The sequence below is a fragment of the Macaca fascicularis genome, chromosome 19, assembly GCF_037993035.2.
Source record: "Macaca fascicularis isolate 582-1 chromosome 19, T2T-MFA8v1.1".
Lineage (NCBI taxonomy): Eukaryota > Metazoa > Chordata > Mammalia > Primates > Cercopithecidae > Macaca > Macaca fascicularis.
In genome coordinates, this window is record NC_088393.1 from 49,919,824 (window position 1) to 49,942,574 (window position 22,751).

Genomic DNA, 22,751 nt, shown 5'->3' on the forward strand with positions numbered 1-22,751 from the left:
GGTCTGTCTTCCCAAGGGACAGCCGGGGGTAGGTGGCCACATCCTGGATGGCGCCTGTGCGTGACCATCACACGCGCTCTGCGCCCCACGGGGTGCAGCGGGCAGACAGGTCACAGGGTGCCTGATTGATTCCCAGGGAGGCTGTGGGTCCTCAGGCAGCCGCTGTTCTGTAGCAGCGCTAGGGTTGGCCTGGGATGCCCCAGAGAACAGGACAGTTGGAGCACGGGCGGGCATTTTGGGAGCAGTGACAGAAAGAGTTGATGAGGATGGAGGGAGGTAATGAGGGGAAAGCGCCCAATGTGGCGTCACGTGCACCATCGCTGCCCTGGGAGATGTCTTTTTAGCTGATCCCAGGGAAGGAGCAGGTGTGTGGGGCAGGAGCCGCCGGCAGAGGGAGTGGTGTCAGGTTGGCGGCCGGCATGTCAGGGAGGAGCTGACAGAGTCCGTGTTGGGAGCGTGGAGGGCCTAGGTGACCCTGGTGAGGGTGGACCCTTCTCCGCTTTGGGTTCTGCTGAGGGAGGTCGGCATCCCCTGGGAAGGCTCCAGGCTGGGAGTGCCTCTGCCGCCCCCTGGTGGACTGGAAGGGAAGTGTGGGTGGCCGAAGTCCCAGGCCAGGCTGTGTGTTTTATTCCACAAGGATCTGCACATTTCACATGAGGTCACCCGTATGTTATTTTACAGCTCCATCACGTTCCAGCCCCGTGAGTCCCAGTCTCTGTGACTCTACGTTCACTGTTCTCCCGTTTTCACAATCGGATGTCCCAAAGGCAGATTTTTGTCACCTTCTGTGAGTTTGTGTTTCTAGGCGGCACTGTGTATGCCCTGGTGGTAGTGATGTCTGGGGCTGAGCACTGCACATGGGCTTTGGAGCAGAAGAGGGAGCAGCAGGGCGGGAGGATCAATGGAAGGGGAGCAGGGTCTTACAGTTTCATGTTGCGGTTGTATCACTGTAGCCTCACATGCCATCCATAGCCTGACATCGAGGCTGCCCTATGGGACCTGTGCTGGTTGAGCCCCTGCTGGAGCTCTTGTTTTGGGACCTCTGGTTCTGCTGGGCACAGGAGCTTCTGAAGGGGTGGCCTGCCCCTCCACACCTGTGGGCGTTTCTCGTTAGGTGGAACGAGAGACTTGAGAAAAGAAATGAGACACAGAGATGAAGTATAGCGAAAGAAAAAGTGGGCCCAGGGGACTGGCACTCAGCATACAGAGGACCCACGGTGGCACTGGTCTCTGAGTTCCCTTAGTATTTATTGATTATTATCTTTACCATCTTAGAAAAAGGGATGTAGCAGGATAATAGGATTATTGTAGCGAGAGGGTCAGCAGTAAGACGTGTGAATAAAGATCTCTGTGACATAAGTTTAAGGAAAAGTTCTGTGCCTTGATATGCATATGTAAACATCTCCATAAACCTTTTTAGTGCATAAAGAGCAGCATTGCGCTAGCAAGTCCCACCTTTCGCCCTAAGGCCGTTTTCTCCTTTCTCAGTAAACAGAACATACAATCGGGTTTTACACCGAGATGTTCCATTGCCCAGGGATGGGCAGGAGACAGATGCTTTTCTCTATCTCAAGCGCCAACAACCGCCAAGAGGCCTTCTTCCCTCTTAACACCAGTCTTCCTCAGCTCAGACCCTTCACGGGTGTCAGGCTGGGTGACGATCAGGTCTTTCTCTTCCCACGAAGCCATATTTCAGACTATCACATGGGGAGAAATCTTGGACAATACCTAGCTTTCCTAGGCAGACGTTCCTGCAACCTTTGGCAGTGTACATGTCCCTGGGTACTTGAGATTAAGAGAATGGTGATGACTTTTAACCAGCATACTGCCTTCAGGCACTTGTTTAACAAAGCACATCCTGCATAGCCCCAAATCCCTTAAACCTTGAGTCACCATAGCACATGTCTCTTGCAAGGACAAGGTTGGAGATAGGATCACAGCATCTCAAATACAGAACAAAGTGGAGTCTCTTATGTCTACTTCTTTCTATATAGACACAGTAACAGTCTGATCTTTCTTTTCCCCACAGCTTCCAGTTAACTTGATTGAAAAACTGATACGATTCATGGAAAACACTGGGTCAGATGATATATTCATGGGCTTCAGCTGCCATAACAAACACCTTAGCCGGGGTGAATTAAATAATAGAAATTGATTTTTCACAGTTCTGTGAATAATTTGCTATTTTAATCACTTTAAAATGTGCACTCAAGTGGAATTAACTACATGCAGAGTGTTCAGTTACCATCACCACTATTTTTCCTAGAAAATTGTTATCATTTTAAACTGAAACTTTGTATCTTTTAAAAAATAATAACTCCCTGTATTTTCCACCCTAGACCTTGATCACCTCTACTCTGTCTCTATGAATTTGCCTATTCTTGATGTTTCATATAAATGGAATTATACATATATGCTATTTTGTTTCTGACATATTTCACTTAGCATAAGATTTCCAAAGTCCATGCGTGTTCCAGCGGATGTCAGAGCTTCATTCCTCTTTATGGCAGATTAACATTCAGTTGTATGTGTGACCACATCTGTTTATTCATGTGTTGATGAACACTTGGATTGTTTTCATATTTTATCTTTTGTGAGTAATGCTGCAATCAGCATTCCTATGTAAGTACCTGTTTGAGTCTTTGGGTACATATCCAGGAATGGATGCTGTTTCACATGAGAATTCTATGATTAGCTTCTTGAGGAACAGCACAACTGTTTCTCCTGGTGGCTGTACCTTCTTATAACCTCACCAGCAATGTATGAGGATTCCAAATTCTACATAAGGCTTTCACTTGTTATTTAACATTTTAAAATAATGGTAGCCATATTTGTAGGTGTAGTGTGGTATCTCATTGTGACATTGAATTTGTATTTTCCTAATAACTAGTGATGTTGAGTTTCCTTTCATGTCCCTCTTGATGATTTGCATATCTTCTTTGTAGAAATGTCTATTTGAGTCCTTTGCCCATTTATATAAATTGGGGGGTTTGTCTTTGTGTTATTGAGTTGTAGCCGTTCTTTATATATTCTGGGCATGAAACCATTGTCTGAGTGATTTGCAATTATTATGTCTCATTCTGTGTTTGCTCTTTTTATTTTCTTGATAATACTTTTGATGCATAAAAGGCTTACATCTTTAGCCCAATTTATCTATTTTTCCTTTTTGTTTCTCATGCATTTGAGTCATACCTGAGAATCCATGGCACATTTGAGGTCATTAAGTTTTACCCCTATATCTTTTTCTAAGATTTTTTATGGTTATAGAACTTATAATTAACTCACTGATCCATATTTAGATAATTGCTTGATATGGTTGGAAGTATAGTTCTGTAAGTTTATTGTTTTGCATATGGTTATCTAGTTCTTTCTGCACCGATATTTGAGAGGAGGATTGTTCCTCCATTAAATTATCTTAACACCCTTATGCAAGAGCAATGAACTATAAGGGTGAGGGTTTATTTCTGGACTCTCAATTCTATCCCTTTGGTTTCTATTTGTATTCTTATGCCAGCAGCTTCTGTTTTTAATAGTTGTAATGTTTTGTGAGATTTCAAAAAAGAAAGTTCAATTTCTGCAATTTATTTTGGCAAAATTGCTTTGACTCTTTCAAGGGTACTTTTTTGAAAAGCAAGGAGGCCAATGTTTTGCAATTGGGAAAGCGTTTTCTGTCTTCTTTCGGAGAAAAATTTTGTAGTCTAGAGATCTTTTCAGTAACTTTATCAAAGTAGGTAAATTATCACCACTTCCATTGCTGAGATACTGTGTTAAAATGTGTGTTGCCTCCCGTTAGGAATTGAGAGACCCTGGAAGCACTTGCCCATGTGGTGAGGGACAGTGAGCTTCTTAATGAGGGGCACAGAAGACATTGCTTTGGGACAAAATGTTGTCAAGGGAGTTGTGTGCATCTCTACTTCTTTATTTTTTGTACAGGTTACATCTCTGCTGGACATACTAGATATTGAAATCTTTGTTCCTTCTCTTGGTTCTGGGTTGGCTGACCTATCAGCTGGAGCTGGAGGACATGCCTGACAGGAGAGTGACCCCCATGGGAAAGAGCAGGGCTCAGCAGAGTGAAAGCAGCCAGGACACAGAGAAGCCAATGAGGTCTGACTCTTAGAAGCCAAAGACCAGCAGGTGAGTGTCCTCAGGGGCAAATGGACTACACTGTTACCCATTGCAGTGGACTGGAAAAAGGTAAGAGGCTTTGGATATTCCATTTTCTCTCTCAGCTCTTCAGCAGGAGATGTGGGCCCTGAACTGATACTGTCCTGCATCAGGGTCAGGGTAGACAGGAATGGCTGCATATCAGGCCGAAGTCCATGTCATCCTCTCAGACATTGCCACTGAAGATGGAGAATTTTGTTCAGAGGCCCAGCCTGGGCACATGGGAGGAACCACCTTATTAAAATTAATTTAAGAAAACAGTATGCTTGCTTTATTCTTCTCAAATAATTATTAATGTCATGTTTTGCAATGTATCTCTTAAAGGAATGGTGAGAATCATCTACGTAAAGTATGTTTTAGGTGGTCTTTTCTATAATTGCAGCTTTCACATGTTCTTAGAGAAATCATTTTCTTCGGGAACACACAGGCAGTATCTCTGTGTTGATTTCTACTGGGAAATCTTTATGCAGGGTGGAGAGAGTCACATTTCCTAATGAGAGATGGAAAGCATCTGACTACCAGAAAAAGTGTCCAAATGCTGCTGGTATGATCATGGGGCTGCAGGTAGAGGTCAGTTCAAGGAGGTATCAGGGAAAGTCATTTCGAGAGTCTTTTTTTTTTTTTTTTTTACAAAATCGTGGGCAGAAGCCACCAGCTGAACCCACCACATATTGGAACGCACAAGGGACATGAATAGAGTTCAGTAAATTTAGAATGAAATCCAAGAGTGGGCAAGAGGTTTGAGAGGTCGACAGGTGTGAGAGGTGAATGTGTGAATGGTGAGAATATTCAAAACATCCTCTTTCTCCATAATAAGAGAGCATTTAAGTCCCTGAGTCAGACAGTGTCCAGGCCAGGGGGAGCAGGATGTTGTCAGCTCTCCTGGCCAAAAGTGAGACTCCAGCAGTGTCCAGTTACTTGGTCCAGTTTGGGATTTATTCCTATTTTAAAAATGGTCCAACAGTATACAATTTTGAAAATATACAAAAATCCCTATGCTACCATTCATAGATAGCCAAGATAGCCCTAACATAGTGAGAGAATCAGAATGGGGTTTGGGTTTATGTTGTGTATTTTTTCCTCCCAATATCTACAGAATTCCCTACATCCTACTTTTTAATGTAACCCAGTGGGTGTCATTCCCTTTCGTAGTTACAGACCTTTCCGGTTCACGGTTACAGACCCTTGGAAAACCCATACCCTTTCTGCTGTGAGGTACAGGCCGCCATGCGGCATCACCTCTAAACATGCCTTCTGGGACATCAAATTTCTGAATAAGTGAAAGTCATTTCAGTAGATATTGAAGACCTCCGTTTTACCCCTCTCACACTTGTAATTCTTCTACCAAGAGGTGATGGATTTTAGTGGTGATTTGCTTTTATAGATTAGTGAAGATTAATGCTTCTGCCAGGGGCAATTTTTTCATTGGGAAAAGCATTTGGCAAAGTCTGGAGGCATTGCTGGTTGTCAGAGCTGGGGGAGGGAGTCCTGCTGGCCTTGAGTGGGTAGAGTCCCCAGAGAGTGCTGAACATTCTAGAGCTCACAGAGCCCCACCAGCATGACCACTACAAAGTTCAATGCTGAGGAGGAGTGGAGAGCCCTGATATGCTTCCCCTAGCTTCCCTGGAGGTTTTTACTTTCTCCTTTAATCAGTCTCTACCACTTTCTCACCTCAGGTTGCTCCTGGAACTTTAATGCCCTCCTGTTGAACTTGCCCGTAGTTTAAGACATGCTGTAATCTCTTGATTTCCTTGGCCCCTTTCTGATCCTTAGCAGCCTGTCCTCTAGAGGGCACCCTCATCTTTCCAGGAGCTTCCCAGGATCCAGATGCCCCTGCCCTGTGTGGGCACCAGAGATATGGCCCTGTGCCTGTGTCCCTAAAGGTCCTGTCACTCAGGACCTTTGTGTGAGAGCAACTGAGGTGATATTACCCTCCCCTACTTTTTTTGGAACATAAAAATATGTACAAACCTTGTAGAGTAAAATTTCTTAATGCATGTGAAAATTTAAATATACATTTTTTTGCCTCCCAAACTTTACTGGGAAAAATTTATTACAGTCCCAGTCATAAAAAATGACACCTAATCAGGGTTATTCACTGTATTGTTTGTTTAACAGCAAAATATGGGGAATAACCTAGACTTTCACCAGCACAATGCTATTTAAAGAGGTTACCTTATATCTACACAATAGAATATGATGCAGCTACATAAAAAGTATAGAATCTTTCAGCTATTCATATGGAAACACCTCCATATTGTATTTTAATTATAGCATCTAAACATCACAGAATGATATGCAGTTTTTGTACTAGATCTGACGTTAGATCATTACTTTTACTGTTTTTTTTTTTTTTTAAATTTAAAAAGAGTGTCTCACTCTCATACCCAGGCTGAAGTACAGTGGCAAGATCATAATTGACTGCAGCCTCAACCTTGTGAGCTCAAGCGATCCTCCTGCCTCAGCCTCCTGAGTAGCTGGAATCACAGGCACGTGCTACCATGCCTAACTAAGTTTGTGTGTTTCTTTCCGTAGCGTTGGGGTTTCACCCAGGCTGGTGAAATCCCAGGCTGGTCTGAAACTTTTGGGCTCAAGTGATCTGTCCACTTTCAATCCCTAAATGCTGGAATTACAAGCAAGTGTCATCACACCTGATTCTGCCTTTTTTGTTTGCTTGTTTGTTTAATTGGACTGCAGTCTACTCACTCATCTCTTTCCCCATCAGGTGATTTCTATTTTTCCTCTATTTCTCTACCATATGTCCATGCCAAAATCTAGATGTATTTGCTTTTGTTTAGCATTAGATTTTTTATTTTATTTTATTTTAAAGAGAAGCCTTAGGAATGGTCTCCTAGCTGATTTTCAGGATTCTAATCTTCACTGTCTAAGCCATAATTTTGCAATTCTGGATACTGATTAGAGTTACTTGTAGGGCATTTAAAGCCTACCAAGGCCTGTACCATCCCTCAAGCATATCTGATTTGACTGATGTATGGTATGGCCCATACATCAGTCAAATGCTTTCAAGGAAAAGGGTTATTTTGCAGTGGAGGAACTTTAGCCCAGTGATCAATGTTAACATCCCTAGTAATCAGAGATAACTACATCTTAGGGCATTCTAATATAATGGATGGAGAAGGTGCAGCACCATCCTTGTGGTATTCTTGTACAAAGTGTATAATCTGAGGTTAATCATGAGAAAATATTAGAAAAGTCCAAACTGAGGGTCATTCTACAAAATAAGTAACCAATACTCTTCAAAAATGTGAAGGTCTTAAAGGTAAATCCTAACTTTCCCAGATTAAAGGAGATGAGAGAACAGTACAATGAAGAGCAATACGTGATGCTAGATTGGATCCTGGTTCAGAAAAAGGACATTAGTCAGAAGATAGAGGGGATTTGGATAAGGTCTGTACAGGCATTCATTTTATAGCGTTAATAATCATTTATTGATTTTGATTATTAGGTGCATATCTTTAATGTTAATATTTGGGGAAGTTGAATGAAAAGCATATGAGGACTTTGCCTAATTTTGGAACATTTTTGAAAGTCTGAAATTATTTCAAAATTAAACATGAAAAGTAAAGAAAAGAAACATAGACCATTTAGATATTTCTATTAAGTTTCCAAAGTTGAAGATCATTTCCCAACTTATCTTGCCTAATACTGGTCAGAGTAATCTTCCTGGAAATGCTGTTTGTCATGTTTGTGACCTTCTCAAAGCTTTCCAGTGACTCCTCTTATCTGTAGGATGATGTTCCCATTATGTGGTCTGCCATTCAATGTCCTCATAGCATGGCCCTAATCTCCTTTTATTTTGATCTGTGTTGAAAGACCTGACCAACATTTTACTTTCTTTCTTCTTTTTCTTTCTTTCTTTCTTCTTCTTTTTTAAAATTATGCTTTAAATTCTAGGGTACATGTGCACAACGTGCATGTTTGTTACATATGTATACTTGTGCCATGTTGGTGGGCTGCACCCATGAACTCGTCAGCACCCATGAACTTGTCATTTACATCAGTTATAACTCCCAATGCCATCCCTCCTCCCTTCCCATAATAGACCCTGGTGTGTGATGTTCCCCTTCCAGATTCCAAGTGATCTCATTGTTCAATTTCCACCTATGAGTGAGAACATGTGGTATTTGGTTTTCTGTTCTTGTGATAGTTTGCTGACAATGATGGTTTCCAGCTGCATCCATGTCCCTACAAAGGACATGAATTCATCCTTTTTTATGGCTGCATAGTATTCCATGGTGTATATGTGCCACATTTTCTTAGTCCAGTCTGTCACTGATGGACATTTGGGTAGATTCCAAGTCTTTACTATTGTGAATAGTGCCGCAATAAACTTATGTGTGAATGTGTCTTTATAGCAGCATGATTTATAATCCTTTGGGTATATAACCAGTAATGGCATGGCTGGGTCATATGGTATTTCTAGTTCTAGATCCTTGAGGAATCACCATACTGTTTTCCACAATGGTTGAACCAGTTTACCATCCCACCAACAGTGTAAAAGGGTTCCTATTTCTCCACATCCTCTCCAGCACCTGTTGTTTCCTGACTTTTTAATGATTGCCATTCTAACTGGTGTGAGATGGTATCTCACTGTGGTTTTGATTTGCATTTCTCTGATGGCCACGGATGATGAGCATTTTTTCATGTGCCTGTTGGCTGTATGCATGTCTTCTTTTGAGAAGTGTCTGTGCATATCCTTTGCCCACTTTTTGATGGGGTTATTTGCTTTCTTCTCGTAAATTTTTGAGTTCTTTGTAGGTTCTGCACATTAGCCCTTTGTCGGATGAGTAGATTGCAAAAATTTTCTCCCATTCTGTAGGTTGCCTGTTCACTCTGATGGTAGTTTCTTTTGCTGTGCAGAAGCTCTTTAGTTTAATTAAATCCCATATGTCAATTTTGGCTTTTGTTGCCGTTGCTTTTGGTGTTTTAGACATGAAGTCCTTGCCCATGTCTATGTCCTGAATGGTATTACCTAGGTTTTCTTCTAGGGTTTTTATGGTTTTAGGTCTAACATTTACGTCTGTAATCCATCTTGAATTAATTTTCGTATAAGGAGTAAGGAAAGGATCCAGTTTCAGCTTTCTACTTATGGCTAGCCAATTTTCCCAGCACCATTTGTTAAATAGGAATCCTTTCCCCCTTCTTGTTTTTGTCAGGTTTGTTGAAGATCAGATGGCTGTAGATGTGTGGTATTATTTCTGAGGGCTGTGTTCTGTTCCATTGGTCTACATCTCTGTTTTGGTACCAGTACCATGCTGTTTTGGTTACCGTAGCCTTGTAATACAGTCTGAAGTCAGGTAGCGTGATGCCTCCAGCTTTGTTCTTTTGACTTAGGATTGTCTTGGCAATGCGGGCTCTTTTTTGGTTCCATATGAACTTTAAAGCAGTTTTTTCCAATTCTGTGAAGAAAGTCATTGGTAGCTTGATGGGGATGGCATTGAATCTATAAATTACCTTGGGCAATATGGCCATTTTCATGATATTGATTCTTCCTTTCCATCAGCATGGTATGTTCTTCCATTTGTTTGTGTCCTCTTTTATTTCACTGAGTAGTGGTTTGTAGTTCTCCTTGAAGAGGTCCTTTACATCCCTTGTAAGTTCGATTCGTAGGTATTTTATTCTCTTTGAAGCAATTGTGAATGGAAGTTCATTCATGATTTGGCTCTCTGTTTGTCTGTTACTGGTGTATAAGAATGCTTGTGATTTTTGCACATTGATTTTGTATCCTGAGGCTGCCAAAGTTGCTTATCTGCTTAAGGAGATTTTGGGCTGAGATGATGGAATTTTGTAAATATACAATCATGTCATCTGCAAAGAGGGACAATTTGACTTCTTCTTTTCCTAACTGAATACCCTTGATTTCTTTCTCTTGCCTGATTGGCCTAGCCAGAACTTCCAACACTATGTTGAATAGGAGTGGTGAGAGAGGGTATCCCTGTCTTGTGCCAGTTTTCAAAGGGAATGCTTCCAGTATTTGCCCATTCAGTATGATATTGGCTGTGGGTTTGTCATAAATAGCTCTTATCATTTTGAGATACGTTCCATCAAAACTGAATTATTGGGAGTTTTTAGCATGAAGGGCTGTTGAATTTTGTCAAAGGCCTTTTCTGCATCTATTAAGATAATCATGTGGTTTTTGTCTTTGGTTCTGTTTATATGTTGGATTACGTTTATTGATTTGTGCATGTTGTACCAGCCTTGCATCCCAGGGATGAAGCCCACTTGATCATTGTGGATAAGCTTTTTGATGTGCTGCTGGATTCGGTTTGCCAGTATTTTATTGAGGATTTTTGCATCGATGTTCATAAGGGATATTAGTCTAATATTTTCTTTTTTTGTTGTGTCTCTGCCAGGTTTTTGTATCAGGATGATGTTGGCCTCATAAAATGAGTTAGGGGGGAATCCCTCTTTTTCTATTGATTGGAAGCCATTATGTAATGGCCTTCTTTGTCTCTTTTGATCTTTGATGGTTTAAAGTCTGTTTTATCAGAGACTAGGATTGCAATCCTGCTTTTTTTTTGTTCTCCATTTGCTTGGTAGATCTTCCTCCATTCCTGTATTTTGAGCCTATTCGTGTCTCTGCATGTGATATGAGTCTCCTGAATACAGCAAACTGATGGGTCTTGACTCTTTATCCAATTTGCCAGTCTGTCTCTTTTAATTGGACCATCTAGTCCATTTACATTTAAGGTCAATAATGCTATGTGTAAACCTGATCCTGTCATTGTGATATTAGCTGATTATTTTGCTCCTTAGTTGACGCAGTTTCTTCCTAGCATCGATGGTCTTTACATTTTGGCATGTTTCTGCAATGGCTGGTACCAGCTGTTCCTTTCCATGTTTAGTGCTTCATTCAGGATCTCTTGTAAGGCAGGCCTGGTGGTGACAAAATCTCTAAGCATTTGCTTGTCTGTAAAGGATTTTATTTCTCCTTCACTTATGAAACATAGTTTGGCTGGATATGAAATTCTGGAATGAAAATTCCTTTCTTTTAGAATGTTGAATATTGGCCCCACTCTCTTCTGACTTAGAGAGTTTCTGCTGAGAGATCCACTGTTAGTCTGATAGACTTCTCTTTGTGTATAACCCGACTTTTCTCTCTGGCTTCCCTTAACATTTTTTCCTTCATTTCAACTTTGGGGAATCAGACAATTATGTGTCTTGGAGTTGCTCTTCTCGAGGAGTATCTTTGTGGCGTTCTCTGTATTTCCTGAAGTTGAATGTTGGCCTGCCTTACTAGGTTGGGGAAGTTCTCCTGGATGATATCCTGCAGAATATTTTCCAACTTGGTTCCATTTTCCCCATCACTTTCAGGCACACCAATCAGATGTAGATTTGGTCTTTTCACATAATCCCATACTTGTTGTAGGCTTCTTCATTTTTTTTTACTCTTTTTTCTCCACTCTTCTCTTCTCACTTCATTTCATTCCTTTGATCTCCAATCGCTGATATTCTTTCTTCCACTTGATCTAGTGGGTTACTGAAGCTTGTGCATTTGTCATGTATTTCTTGTGTTATGGTTTTCATCTCTATCAGTTCTTTTAAGGTCTTCTCTGCATTGATTATTCTAGTTATCCGTTCATCCATTCTTTTTTCAAGGTTTTTAGTTTCTTTGCGCTGGTTATGTACTTCCTCCTTTAGTTCTGAGAAGTTTGATCGACTGAAGCCTTCTTCTCTCAACTGGTCAAAGTCATTCTCTCTCCAGCTTTTGTCCATTGCTGGCAATGAGATGCATTCCTTTGGAGAGGGAGATGCACTCTGATTTTTTGAATTTCCAGCTTTTCTGCACTGCTTTTTCCCCATCTTTGTGGTTTTATCTGTCTTTGGTCTTTGATGATGGTGAGGTACTGATGGGGTTTTGGTGTGGGTGTCCTTTCTGTTTGTTAGTTTTCCTTCTAACAGTCAGGACCCTCAGCTGCAGATCTGCTGGAGTTTGCTTGAGGTCCATTCAGACCTTGTTTGCCTGGGTTTCAGCAGCGGAGGCTGCAGAAGATAGAATATTGCTGAACAGCGATTGCTGCTGTCTGATTCTTGCTCTGGAAGCTTTGTCTCAGGGCTGTATCCTGCCATGTGAGGTGTGAGGTGTTGGTCTGCACCTAGTGGGGGATGTCCCCCAGTGAGGCTACTCTAGGGTTAGGGACCCACTTGAGCAGGCAGTTTGTCCGTTCTCAGATCTCAACCTCTGTGCTGGGAGAGCCACTGCTCTCTTCAAAGCTGTCAGACAGGGTCATTAACATCTGCAGATGTTTCTGCTGCATTTTTTTTAGCTATGCCCTGTCTGCAGAGGTGAAGTCTACAGAGACAGGCAGGCCTCCTTGAGCTGCGGTGGGCTCCACCCAGTTCAAGGTTCCCAGAGGCTTTGTTTACCTACTTAAGTTTCAGCAATGGCGGGTGCTCCTCCCCCAGCCTCGCTGCTGACTTGCAGTTAGATCTCAGACTTCTGTGCTAGCAATGAGGGAGGCTCCATGGGCATGGGACCCTCCCACCATGTGGGATATAATCTCATGGTGTGCCGTTTGCTAAGACCCTTGGTAAAATACAGTATTAGGGTGGGAGTTACCTGATTTTTCAGGTGTTGTGTGTCTCAGTTTCTAAAGGGATTCCCTTCTCCCTAGCACTTCCCAGGTGAGGTGATTCCTCGAACTTCTTCAGCCCTCACTGGTTGGGCTGCACCAGCTGACCAGCACCGATCGTCCGAAACTCACCAGTGAGATGAACCCAGTACCTCAGTTGAAAATGCAGAAATCACCTGTCTTTTGTGTCACTTGTGCTGGGAGCTGGAGGCTGGAGCTGTTCCTATTCTGCCATCTTGCTCCGGGGCCATTTTACTTTCTTATGGCCAAATTTGTTCTAATTTATTCTTGCTTATATAATGCCCTTCCTTGTCTTCTCAGCTGTAGCACTTCAGTCAAGGTTGTGGGAAATATTTTAGAAGAAAAATTGTAAAGATAGTTATAGGAAATAATCACAAACCTTCCTGGAAGTCTGGGGATTTGCATGGCTTCAGTAAAATGTTTGGCTGAAGGTAGCTGAATTATCTTAAAAGCTTAGGGCATAGATATACAGGAATGTAGAGGTGTTTATCTAAATAGCTTGTTTACTCAGGCCGTCCTAAAACCAACATTTAATCTTCTGCTGGGGGAACTATTCTCCTGGAAGTCAGCAATGTCAATTACCTTCTAATTGTGTTTACTCAAGATTTTTGTCACTTAATCTGTACTAAATAAATGCAAACTTCACTGGCTGATCAAGGCTGCTGCTGTTAACTCTTTACTGGACACTTCTTGGTATTGGGGAGTGACTCGGCCACCTAGCCTGCTCTTTCACTGGATATTTGTGTCTGAGTGTATTTGTTCATCCATTGCTGGGTCAGGGTCTGCCAGTCGGACCCAGACAGTTGGTGCCCCATGTGAGGACCTGGCAAGTTGGTGCCCAGGTCTGAGGTATAGCTGCAAACAATCACGACAGAACCCTCGAAAATGAAGGTGAAGACTGTGCGGTTGGTAAGCCAGTAAGTCGATAAGTCAGTAGGTCAGTAGGTCATCGGTGCCTGCTTGAGATCTCCAAGTTCGAGGGAATTGTTCAGGGCAGGGTTTTATCTCGGGACAACAGTTATCAGCACAACAGAAGCAGAATCTAAAAGTATTCAAACAGCTGCTTAAAGTCACTGGAGCCTCGGATTTGCAGGCTCAATTAAGGGACCTAATGCAAATTGTATCACTTAACCCATGGTTCCTGAAAGAAGGTAAGCTAGACTTAGAGCTTTGGGATCAAGTGGGAAGAAATCTTTTTGTTGTTGTTGTTGTTTTCTTTCTTTCCTTCTTTTTTTTTTTCTATTTTTTGAGACAGAGTCTCGCTCTGTCACCCAGGCTGGAGTGCAGTGGCGCGATCTCGGCTCACTGCAAGCTCCGTCTCCTGGGTTCACACCATTCTCTTCCCTCAGCTCCCTGAGTTGCTGGGACTACCGGCACCTGCCACCACACCTAGCTAATTTTTTTGTATTTTCAGTAGAGATGGGGTTTCACCGTGTTAGCCAGGATGGTCTTGATCCCCTCACCTCATGCGCAAGAGCAACGGGTCCCAGTATAATCTTTAATGCTATGGGCTTTAGTGAGGGTGACTCTGGTCCCATTATACACAGAAGAGCCTAAAAAGGGGAAGGAGAAAGAACCATCACCTACTTTACCACCCCTGAGTCCCTCAGGCCCACTATTACCTGGCCAAAATAACAAAGACGAAAGGAAGGTTTTGCGTGAGCCGCCTCCTCCAATAAACAAGAAAAAAGACAAGGCATACACTACAGCTATGGGACCCTGTCTTAAGCAAGCGGCATTGGAAGGGGAGCTTTTAGCCTGCCCAGTGATGCAAAATCAAAAAGGCAACCAGGTGTATGTTTATAAAGAAATAAGAAAAGGCATTAGAAGCCGAAGCTGCGCAGCCAACCAGGCGGCGGGCGTAAGAAAAGGCTCAGTGGGAGAAAAACCAGCAGTGCCCAAGCTGACAAGGTCCATCCAGGCAGGCAGCCTCCGCCCAGCGGTGGGAGGAGGGATGGGTGCAGACAAAAAACGCTGCCTATGCAAGCACAGTGGGACCCCTGCCCAGGACCTGCCTCGCTGCCCTGCTGCTCCCAGGCGGCCCATGGTAAAATCTCACGTGTTCCTTGTATACAAGGAACATCCCAAATTATAATTCTCTGTTAAAATTTAAGTTATATTTAAATTATAGTCATTGCCACTGTTTTTCCTCCACTACCCCTGATGTGGCTTTCTCAAAATCTTATTTGGGTAGAACAGTGACCTCTGAAGGGAGAGAAATTACAAAGAGCCCATGAATTAGTTGGGGAACAATTAAAAGCTGGTCATATAGAACCATCTAACAGCCCTTGGAATTCACCCATTTCGTCATTCTCAACAGTCTGGCAAATGGAAACTTTTGCATGACTTCCGTGCTATTAATGTTAATCTACAGCCTATGGGACCCCTTCCCCCGTGGTGATTCCTCAAGATTGGCCTCTAATTGTGATTGACTTAAAAGAGAGTTTTTATACTATTCCTCTCATAGAACAGAACAGACAAAAATTTGTGTTTATATTACCAGCTATTAATAATGAAAGGTCAGCTTGCTGATTTCATTGGAAAGTGCTTCCTCAGGGAATGCTGAATAGTCCTACCATGTGTTAGTAACACATAGATCAGGCTTTGCTCCCCAGTAGAAAATAATTTTCTAATTGCAAGATTATTTGTTTTATGGATGATATATTACTGGCAGCCCCAAGAGAGCCAACACTTTTAAGTTTCTATGCCTCCGTCATAAAAAATACACAGTTGGCCAGGCACGGTGGCTCACGCCTGAAATTCCAGCACTTTAGGAGGCTGAGGCGGATCACGAGGTCAGGAGATGGAGACCATCCTGGCCAACATGGTGAAATCCTGCCTCTACTAAAATACAAAAATTAGCCGGGCATGGTGGCATGCACCTCTAGTTTCAGCTACTCGGGGTGCTGAAGCAGGGGAATCACTTGAACCCGGGAGGCAGAGGTTGCGGTGAGCCAAGATCATACCACTGCACTGCAGCCTGGTGAGAGAGCAAGACTCCGTCTCAAAAACAAAAACAAAGAAACAAACAAAAAACAGTTAAGAGGTTTAATCATAGCACCTGAAGAAGTACAAATGTCCTCTCCTTGGAAATATCTGAGGTACATACTAACTTCCCCGTCAGTAAGACCTCAAAACGTTTAATTAAATACTAGCAACTTACATACCTCAAATGATTATCAGAAATTTCTGGGCGATTTAAACTGACTTTGCCCTGTCTTGGGCATAACGACTTATCAGTTGCAAAACCTGTTTTCTATCTTAAAGGGCAATACAACCTTAGATTCTCTCAGATATTTAACCCCTGCAGCAAAAAGGGAGATTGAGGAAATAGAACAAGCCATTTTTCACAGGCAACTAGATGGCATAGCTCTGCTCTGTTCTGTTCAGTTGTCTGTTTTTCCCACCAAACACTCCCCTACAAGGTTAACAGGACCGATGACCCTGGGACTGTGCTTTCTAGAAATGAATTTTTACTCACATACCAGGACAAAAACACTATCTCCCTATATCCAGTTAATAAGTAAAGTCATGTATTTGGGCCACAGACGATGCAATCAGTTGTTAGGTTATGATCCTTGTATCATCAGGATTCCTTTAAGTAAAAAGCAATTCGAAGCAGTTTTGCCTCTAAAAGGGAAAGAATGATTAAGAGAAAGACTAGAAGAGACAGATGAGAAAGAGACACATAAAGTAAGACATAGAGTGATAAAGTAGGAAGAAGAGAAAGAAATATTAAGAAAGTTATAAGAATGCACCTTTAGTAAGGAAGGTTATAAAACAAAGTCAGAAAGTTAAGGCATGTCAAAGATTGTGAAAGCCATGAAAAATATTATAAAAAGGAATTTATGCAAGAAATATATAATTTTTATTTTGAAGGTGTAAATGAGTTTTAAAACATTAATTGTAAAAGAAATTCTGTGTGTAAACCTATTGGCTAAAGAAGTATCCTCCAGTTTTTCTGTAAACTGGACATTAAAATAAAGCACAACAGGTTTTTCTTCAAGCACTAACCTGCTCTTTAACAAAGATTATAAAGGATCTCTTAGCACAGGCACCACGCCTAGAATTTCCAGTACACCAGCACCAGCCCGGAGACTACGTCCTCATCAAAGGATGAAAAGCTTAAGCCAGCCTAGGAGAGACCCTATAGGACCCGCAGCCCAGGAAGATATGGCGTCCACAGAGGACACAAGCCCCAGACATTACTTGGGGGATGCTGAAGAAGACAACTCAGGAGGCTGAATGAATCCTGCTCTGGACACAGACACCGTTTACTCCAGATTATTTGTTCCTGGCTATGCTCTCTGTTGTACATTACAACTCGTGTAGGGTATTGATCGTTTTTATGCTCTCGCTTTGTCTGCAACCTGTACCTGCTACACTCTATTGGGCTCATATCTTAGATCCGCCTTTCTTTCGCCCTGTCACGTGGGCAGACACAACCTTCGCAGCCTCAAAGGATGGCACTGTTTGGCTAGAAAGGTTTCTCAGTAATGGCATACAGTGAACTGAGGTGCCAAGTAACACTACAGGTCACTCCTTGATTGGAAAAGTATGTTGCTAATTATGTTTGTCTCATGTGATTTGCTAATTCTAGGATGCAAAGCCAGAATAAGAGCAATGACCATCTCAACTGACAAACCTATTGCTGCACACACCTGTGCTCTTCAATGAACAAAGCCTGATACAAGAAACAGAAAAGGGGGCGACGTGGGGGTTCAGTCAGTGTGGTGGGAAAGATTTTAGAGGAAAAATTATAAAGATGGTTATAGGAAATAGTCACAAACCTTCTTGGAAGGCGGGGGTTTGCATAGCTTCAGTAAAATATTTGGCTGAAGACAGGTGAATTCTCTTCAAAGGTGTAGCTACATAGGATTGTAGAGGAGTTTACTCAGGTGGTCTTAAAAACAACCTTTGATTATCTGCAGGTGCATGATTGCTCTCTACTCGGGAGGTCGGTAATATCAATTACCCTCTAGCGGTGTTTACTCAAGATGTTTGTCATTTAATCTGTACTAAATAAATGCAAACTTAGCTGGCTGATTGGGGTCACTGCTGCTAACTATTTTCCTGAACTTTCTTGGTATTGGTGAGTGGCTTGGCAGCCCCGCCCGCTCTTTCACTGGATATTTGTGTCTGAGTATATTTGTTTTTCCGTCACTGGGTCAGGGTCTGCCGGTGGGACTCAGACAATCAAGCTCCTTAATTGTTTTTGTCCTAAGGCCCATTTCAGACCCTGTCTCTTCATTGATGTCTGCATGGTTATTTCTGTTAGAGGCAGCCAACTTTCCTTTCTTTGAATTCTGGTAGGTACAATTGTGTAGAGTGAAATGTGAGTTTTAGTTTATTATTCTTTTAGAAAAAAGAAACTAATTCATTCTGCTCATTATAAGTTTTCTTTTCAAAACAAATCTTAAAATCTTGATTGGAGAAGGATTAGAGATTAAACTGTTGATGTTTGAAATTCATTGTGGCTTTAAAAAATGCTTATTTTAGTTTCAGGGTACAGGTATAGGTCTGTTATGTAGGTAAACCCATGTCACGGGGGTTTGATGTACAGATTATATCATCAGTTAGGTACTAAGCCTAACACTCAATAATTATTTTTTTCTTCTGTTGTTTTGCCTCCCACCCTCCACCCTGAAGTAGGCCCTGGTGTGTGTTGCTCCCATTGTGTCCATGTGTTCTCATTATTTAGTGCCCACTTATACATGCAATATTTCATTTTCTAGTCTGCATTAGTTTGCTAAGGAAGTTATCCTCTAGCTTCATTTATGTTCCTGTAATAGACAAGATCTCATTCTTTTTTTTATGGACGCATAGTGTTCCATGGCGTGTATGTACCACATTAAAAAAATTCAGGTTCCATTGATTGGCATTTAGGTTGATTCCATGTCTTTTCTATAGCAAATAATGCTGCAATGAAAATTTGTGTGCATGTGTCTTTATGGTAGAATGGTTTATATTCCTCTGGGTATATAATCAATAATGAGATTGCTGGGTCAAATGGTAGTTCTGTTTTTAGCTCTGAGGAATTGTCACACTGCTTTTCACAATGGTTGAACGAATTGACACTGCCACAAACAGTGTATAAGCATTCCTTTTTCTCTGCAACTTTGCCAGCATGTTATCTTTTATTTTTTGACGCTAGTCATTCTGATCGGTGTGAGATGGTGTCTTATTGTGGTTTTGATTTATGTTTGTCTAATGATCAGTGATACTGAGCTTTTTTATGTGCTCTTGGCCACATGTATAACTTGTTTTAAAAAGTGTCTCTCCATGTCCTTTGCCCACTTTTTAATGTTTTTTTTTTTGTAAATTTATTTAAGTTTCGTATAGATGCTGGATATCAGACCTTTGTGAAATACATAGTTTCTAAATATTCTCTCTCACTTTTTAGCTTGTCTATTCACTCTGTTGATTGTTTCTTTTGCTGGAAGCATGAGTTTTAGATTCAGAAATATGTGAGTCTGAGTCCTGGTTCCACCTTTAATGGGCTGTGAGATAAGGGACAAGTTCATTGATGTTTTGGGATAGAGGGATAATAGTAACTGATTAAAGGGTCATTGTGAGCATTATATGAAGTGCAAACATAAAGGTTCCCGGTGCATAGCAGGTTTTTTCCTCTTCATTTTCATCTTCATCTTAAGATGTATATTCTCCATAAAACAAGGTCCCAGCTTTTGTAACTTTAGGTGTGCAATCCGTCTCGCTCCTAAAACTAAAGTCTGTTAGATTTTACACTGATAATGCTTTTTCTTTCTACGTACAGAATAAAGACAAGATGAGACCAAATATTCCTCCCCCTACTTGTCCCTTCCTACCTGTCTTCCCTGCTTTAAGAACATGTATAAATGCCAGGCCTCCTGAAAACCTCCTCAAAGACATAACAAGCCACAGAGGGTTTCTACAACTTGTGTTTTTCCAGGGTATGCCCTCAAGCTCTGGTCCAATAAACTTCAATTGATTCAGAAACTTGAATGGGGCACTCAATTTAATTTACATTTTGCCAACCATGAAGGGGTCCTCTTAATGGAGTTTAGAACCTTTGACCTGCAGTGCTTCTTCTATTGTTCATGCTCAGTACCAACTATAGAGCTTTAGTTCTGACCAATCGTGTGACTTTCAGGGAATTGGATCCTACTTTCTCTTGAGGTCCCTGCTTTCTCAGATTTTTTTTTGTTTGAGATCTGAGTTTTGTTTTTTCATGGAACTCCTCTCCTCATGGAGCCTTGCTCACTTCCTAAAAGGAACGTGAGTTTCCTGCTCCTGTGACAATGGAAAGCAGACTACAGCTAGCTCCCTGCTCAACTGAGCAGCTGGTTTAGGGTTTTGTTTTAGAATTTGCTAGCTGCAGGATAAGGCTTTTTACTACTTCATTCTAACCTCTCTTTATGCTTACAGTGTTTAACAGTATGTAAATAGTGCAATCGCTATTTGTGGTTTTGGGTTTTATCATTCTTCCTTTGGATTTGACCAACTCTTCACCCTGTCTAACGTCCAAAACCCTTTCACTTGGTCAAATAGAAATCTATCAGGAGCTCTACATTTTGGTGAAACAGGCCTTTAAATTGGCTAAAGTTCTGTAACTGGAGAACATCCAATTCCACCTCTAGAAACACCTGTTAGTTGAAGAAAATAAAAATATTTTTAACCCACGACATATTTCTTTGACAAATTTTGTTGTGTCTCCCAGAGGGCCAGCAAATAGAAATGGCCCTGCACAGTTGCCTTTTGTGGAAAAAGATCTACGTAATAGAGAATCATTATTAATGCAGGCATGTCTTCCCTTATCTGGATCTGGGAGGAATGGACTGAATCTGATACCTTAAAGGTAAAAAAATTTAGCATTGATTTTCTCTGAGGGCTGCTACCTGCAAGGTTTCACAGACACAAGACCAGCTTTGCTAACTGAACTTCCTTTCTTTCTCCCATGAGCTGTATTACCACTAAAACCTGTTTTCCTGCCATAACATCATTTTGGACATACAGAAATGCAGAAAAATAATCAGCCAGCTAAAGGATAAAAATGTATTAGTCTCAAGTTTCCTGGCTTCTCTCTGTGCATTCTTTCCAATTGGATGGTAAAAATCACTGTTTCCTCCACCAAATTTTGATTAATGGGAGAAGATTTGTGTTGGTCTAGTCTTGGTGTAGTAATTCTGGTGTACTTTTAAGTGATGCTGGGGTATGAATATTTTGATTGCTTAATCCATTTCCTCCCAGAAATAGTCTTTTCCTTTACCTCTTTCCTTCAGTGTTGTTCATAAAGGGAGGTACTGGATAAAATTTTTTCTCACCTTGTCACATATCCTTGAGGGCTTGATTTGTTACCAAGTCAGAAGCTCCCAGGAGGGCTTGTCATAAGAAGTCCCATCCATCATGTACTTCTGTCATCCCAAGTCTTGTTGCTTGAATAGGGCTGTGGCAACAAGAGTCTTTTGCTTTCCTAAGCCTATTCCTGAGAGTACATATTTTATTTTGTTGGGGTGGAGGAAAAGATCACTGGGATTGTTTTTTCACTGAAGAGGCTGTTGGATTGAGTCACTTAGAATCAATACACCACTGGAAATTCTAATAGTCCTTGGCCAGAAGATGGATTCTTTAAATTGAGACTTCTAAGTTAAAAAATATTTTACAACTCTCTTATTCCAAACGGTTGATCAGAGGATTGAATGTCAAGGAAAGACACCTAATAGTGTTATGGCTAGCCTTAAAATCTCTTTTGACTAAATTACAACAATCTGATGTAAAACAAAGTTAAACTTTTTTTGTAAGCTCAAACTGCTTGCCTTAGATCCTCTGAGAAAATAAGAATAAAAGCCACTTTACCTTGTCATTGAATAGTTAAAAATTTTATGCTTTTACTGCTGCATCCTCGATTTTATTTCGGATGAGGGAAGCAGCCGTATTTGTTTTGATATTTGTGTGATTTTTGAGTTTTTGAGTTGCTCCTTCACCTCTTTGGAGATGTCTCATACATGCTTAGCTAAGCCATAATCGTGGTTAATGCTTAATAGTTTCATTTGGGAGGATACTTTTGGTTAAAAAAAAAAAAAAATCAAAGGACAGAAAAATCAGCTGTTTGTCCTACCTAAAATCTGACAATAAGAAATCTGAGGCCGGGCACAGTGGCTCACGCCTGTAATCCCAGCACTTTGGGAGGCCGACGCGGGCTGGATCAGGAGATCTAGACCATCCTGGCTAACAGGGTGAAACCCCGTCTCTACTAAAAATACAAAAAATCAGCCAGGCGTGGTGGCGGGCGCCTGTAGTCCCAGCTACTCTGGAGGGTGAGGCAGGAAAATGGTGTGAACTCAGGAGGCGGATGTTGCAGTGAGCTGAGATCGCGCCACTACACTCCAGCCTAGGTGATAGAGCGAGACTCCGTCTAAAAAAAAAAAAAAAAAAAAAAAAGAAACCTGAAAGTGTTACAGTAGGTAGCTGGTCAGATATGAGGCGGGCAGGAGAGATCCTTACACCTCCCCACACTAGAAATGTCTAGTGGTCAACACCACGTGATGGTCAAGTCAGGTGGTTGTTAACATCTCTCTAAAGAAATAATTGGTTGCAGGTAGTGCCAGGGAGATATAGTCTCACAATAGATAGAAAACACCTGACACAGGTGATCAGCAGCTTCCTGATAAGTTCTCAGAAGTTGAGCCAGTGGGTTCAAATATATGCATTAAGAGGCAACATAATAGAGTTTCTGGTATATGACGTTCAGGACCTTTTGTTTTTTAATTTTTTTTTTACATTTTAGAAGAATTTTTCAGGAACTATGTTTTTAAAGTTTTATCATTTTATTTGATTTTATTTTTAAATCTTTTATTTCCATAGGTTTTTGGGGATTTGATATTTAATTACATAAGTTCTCCTGTGGTGATTTGTGAGATTTTGATGCACCCATCACCCGAGCCGTATACTCTGAACTCAATTTGTAGTCTTTTATCCTTCACCCCTTTC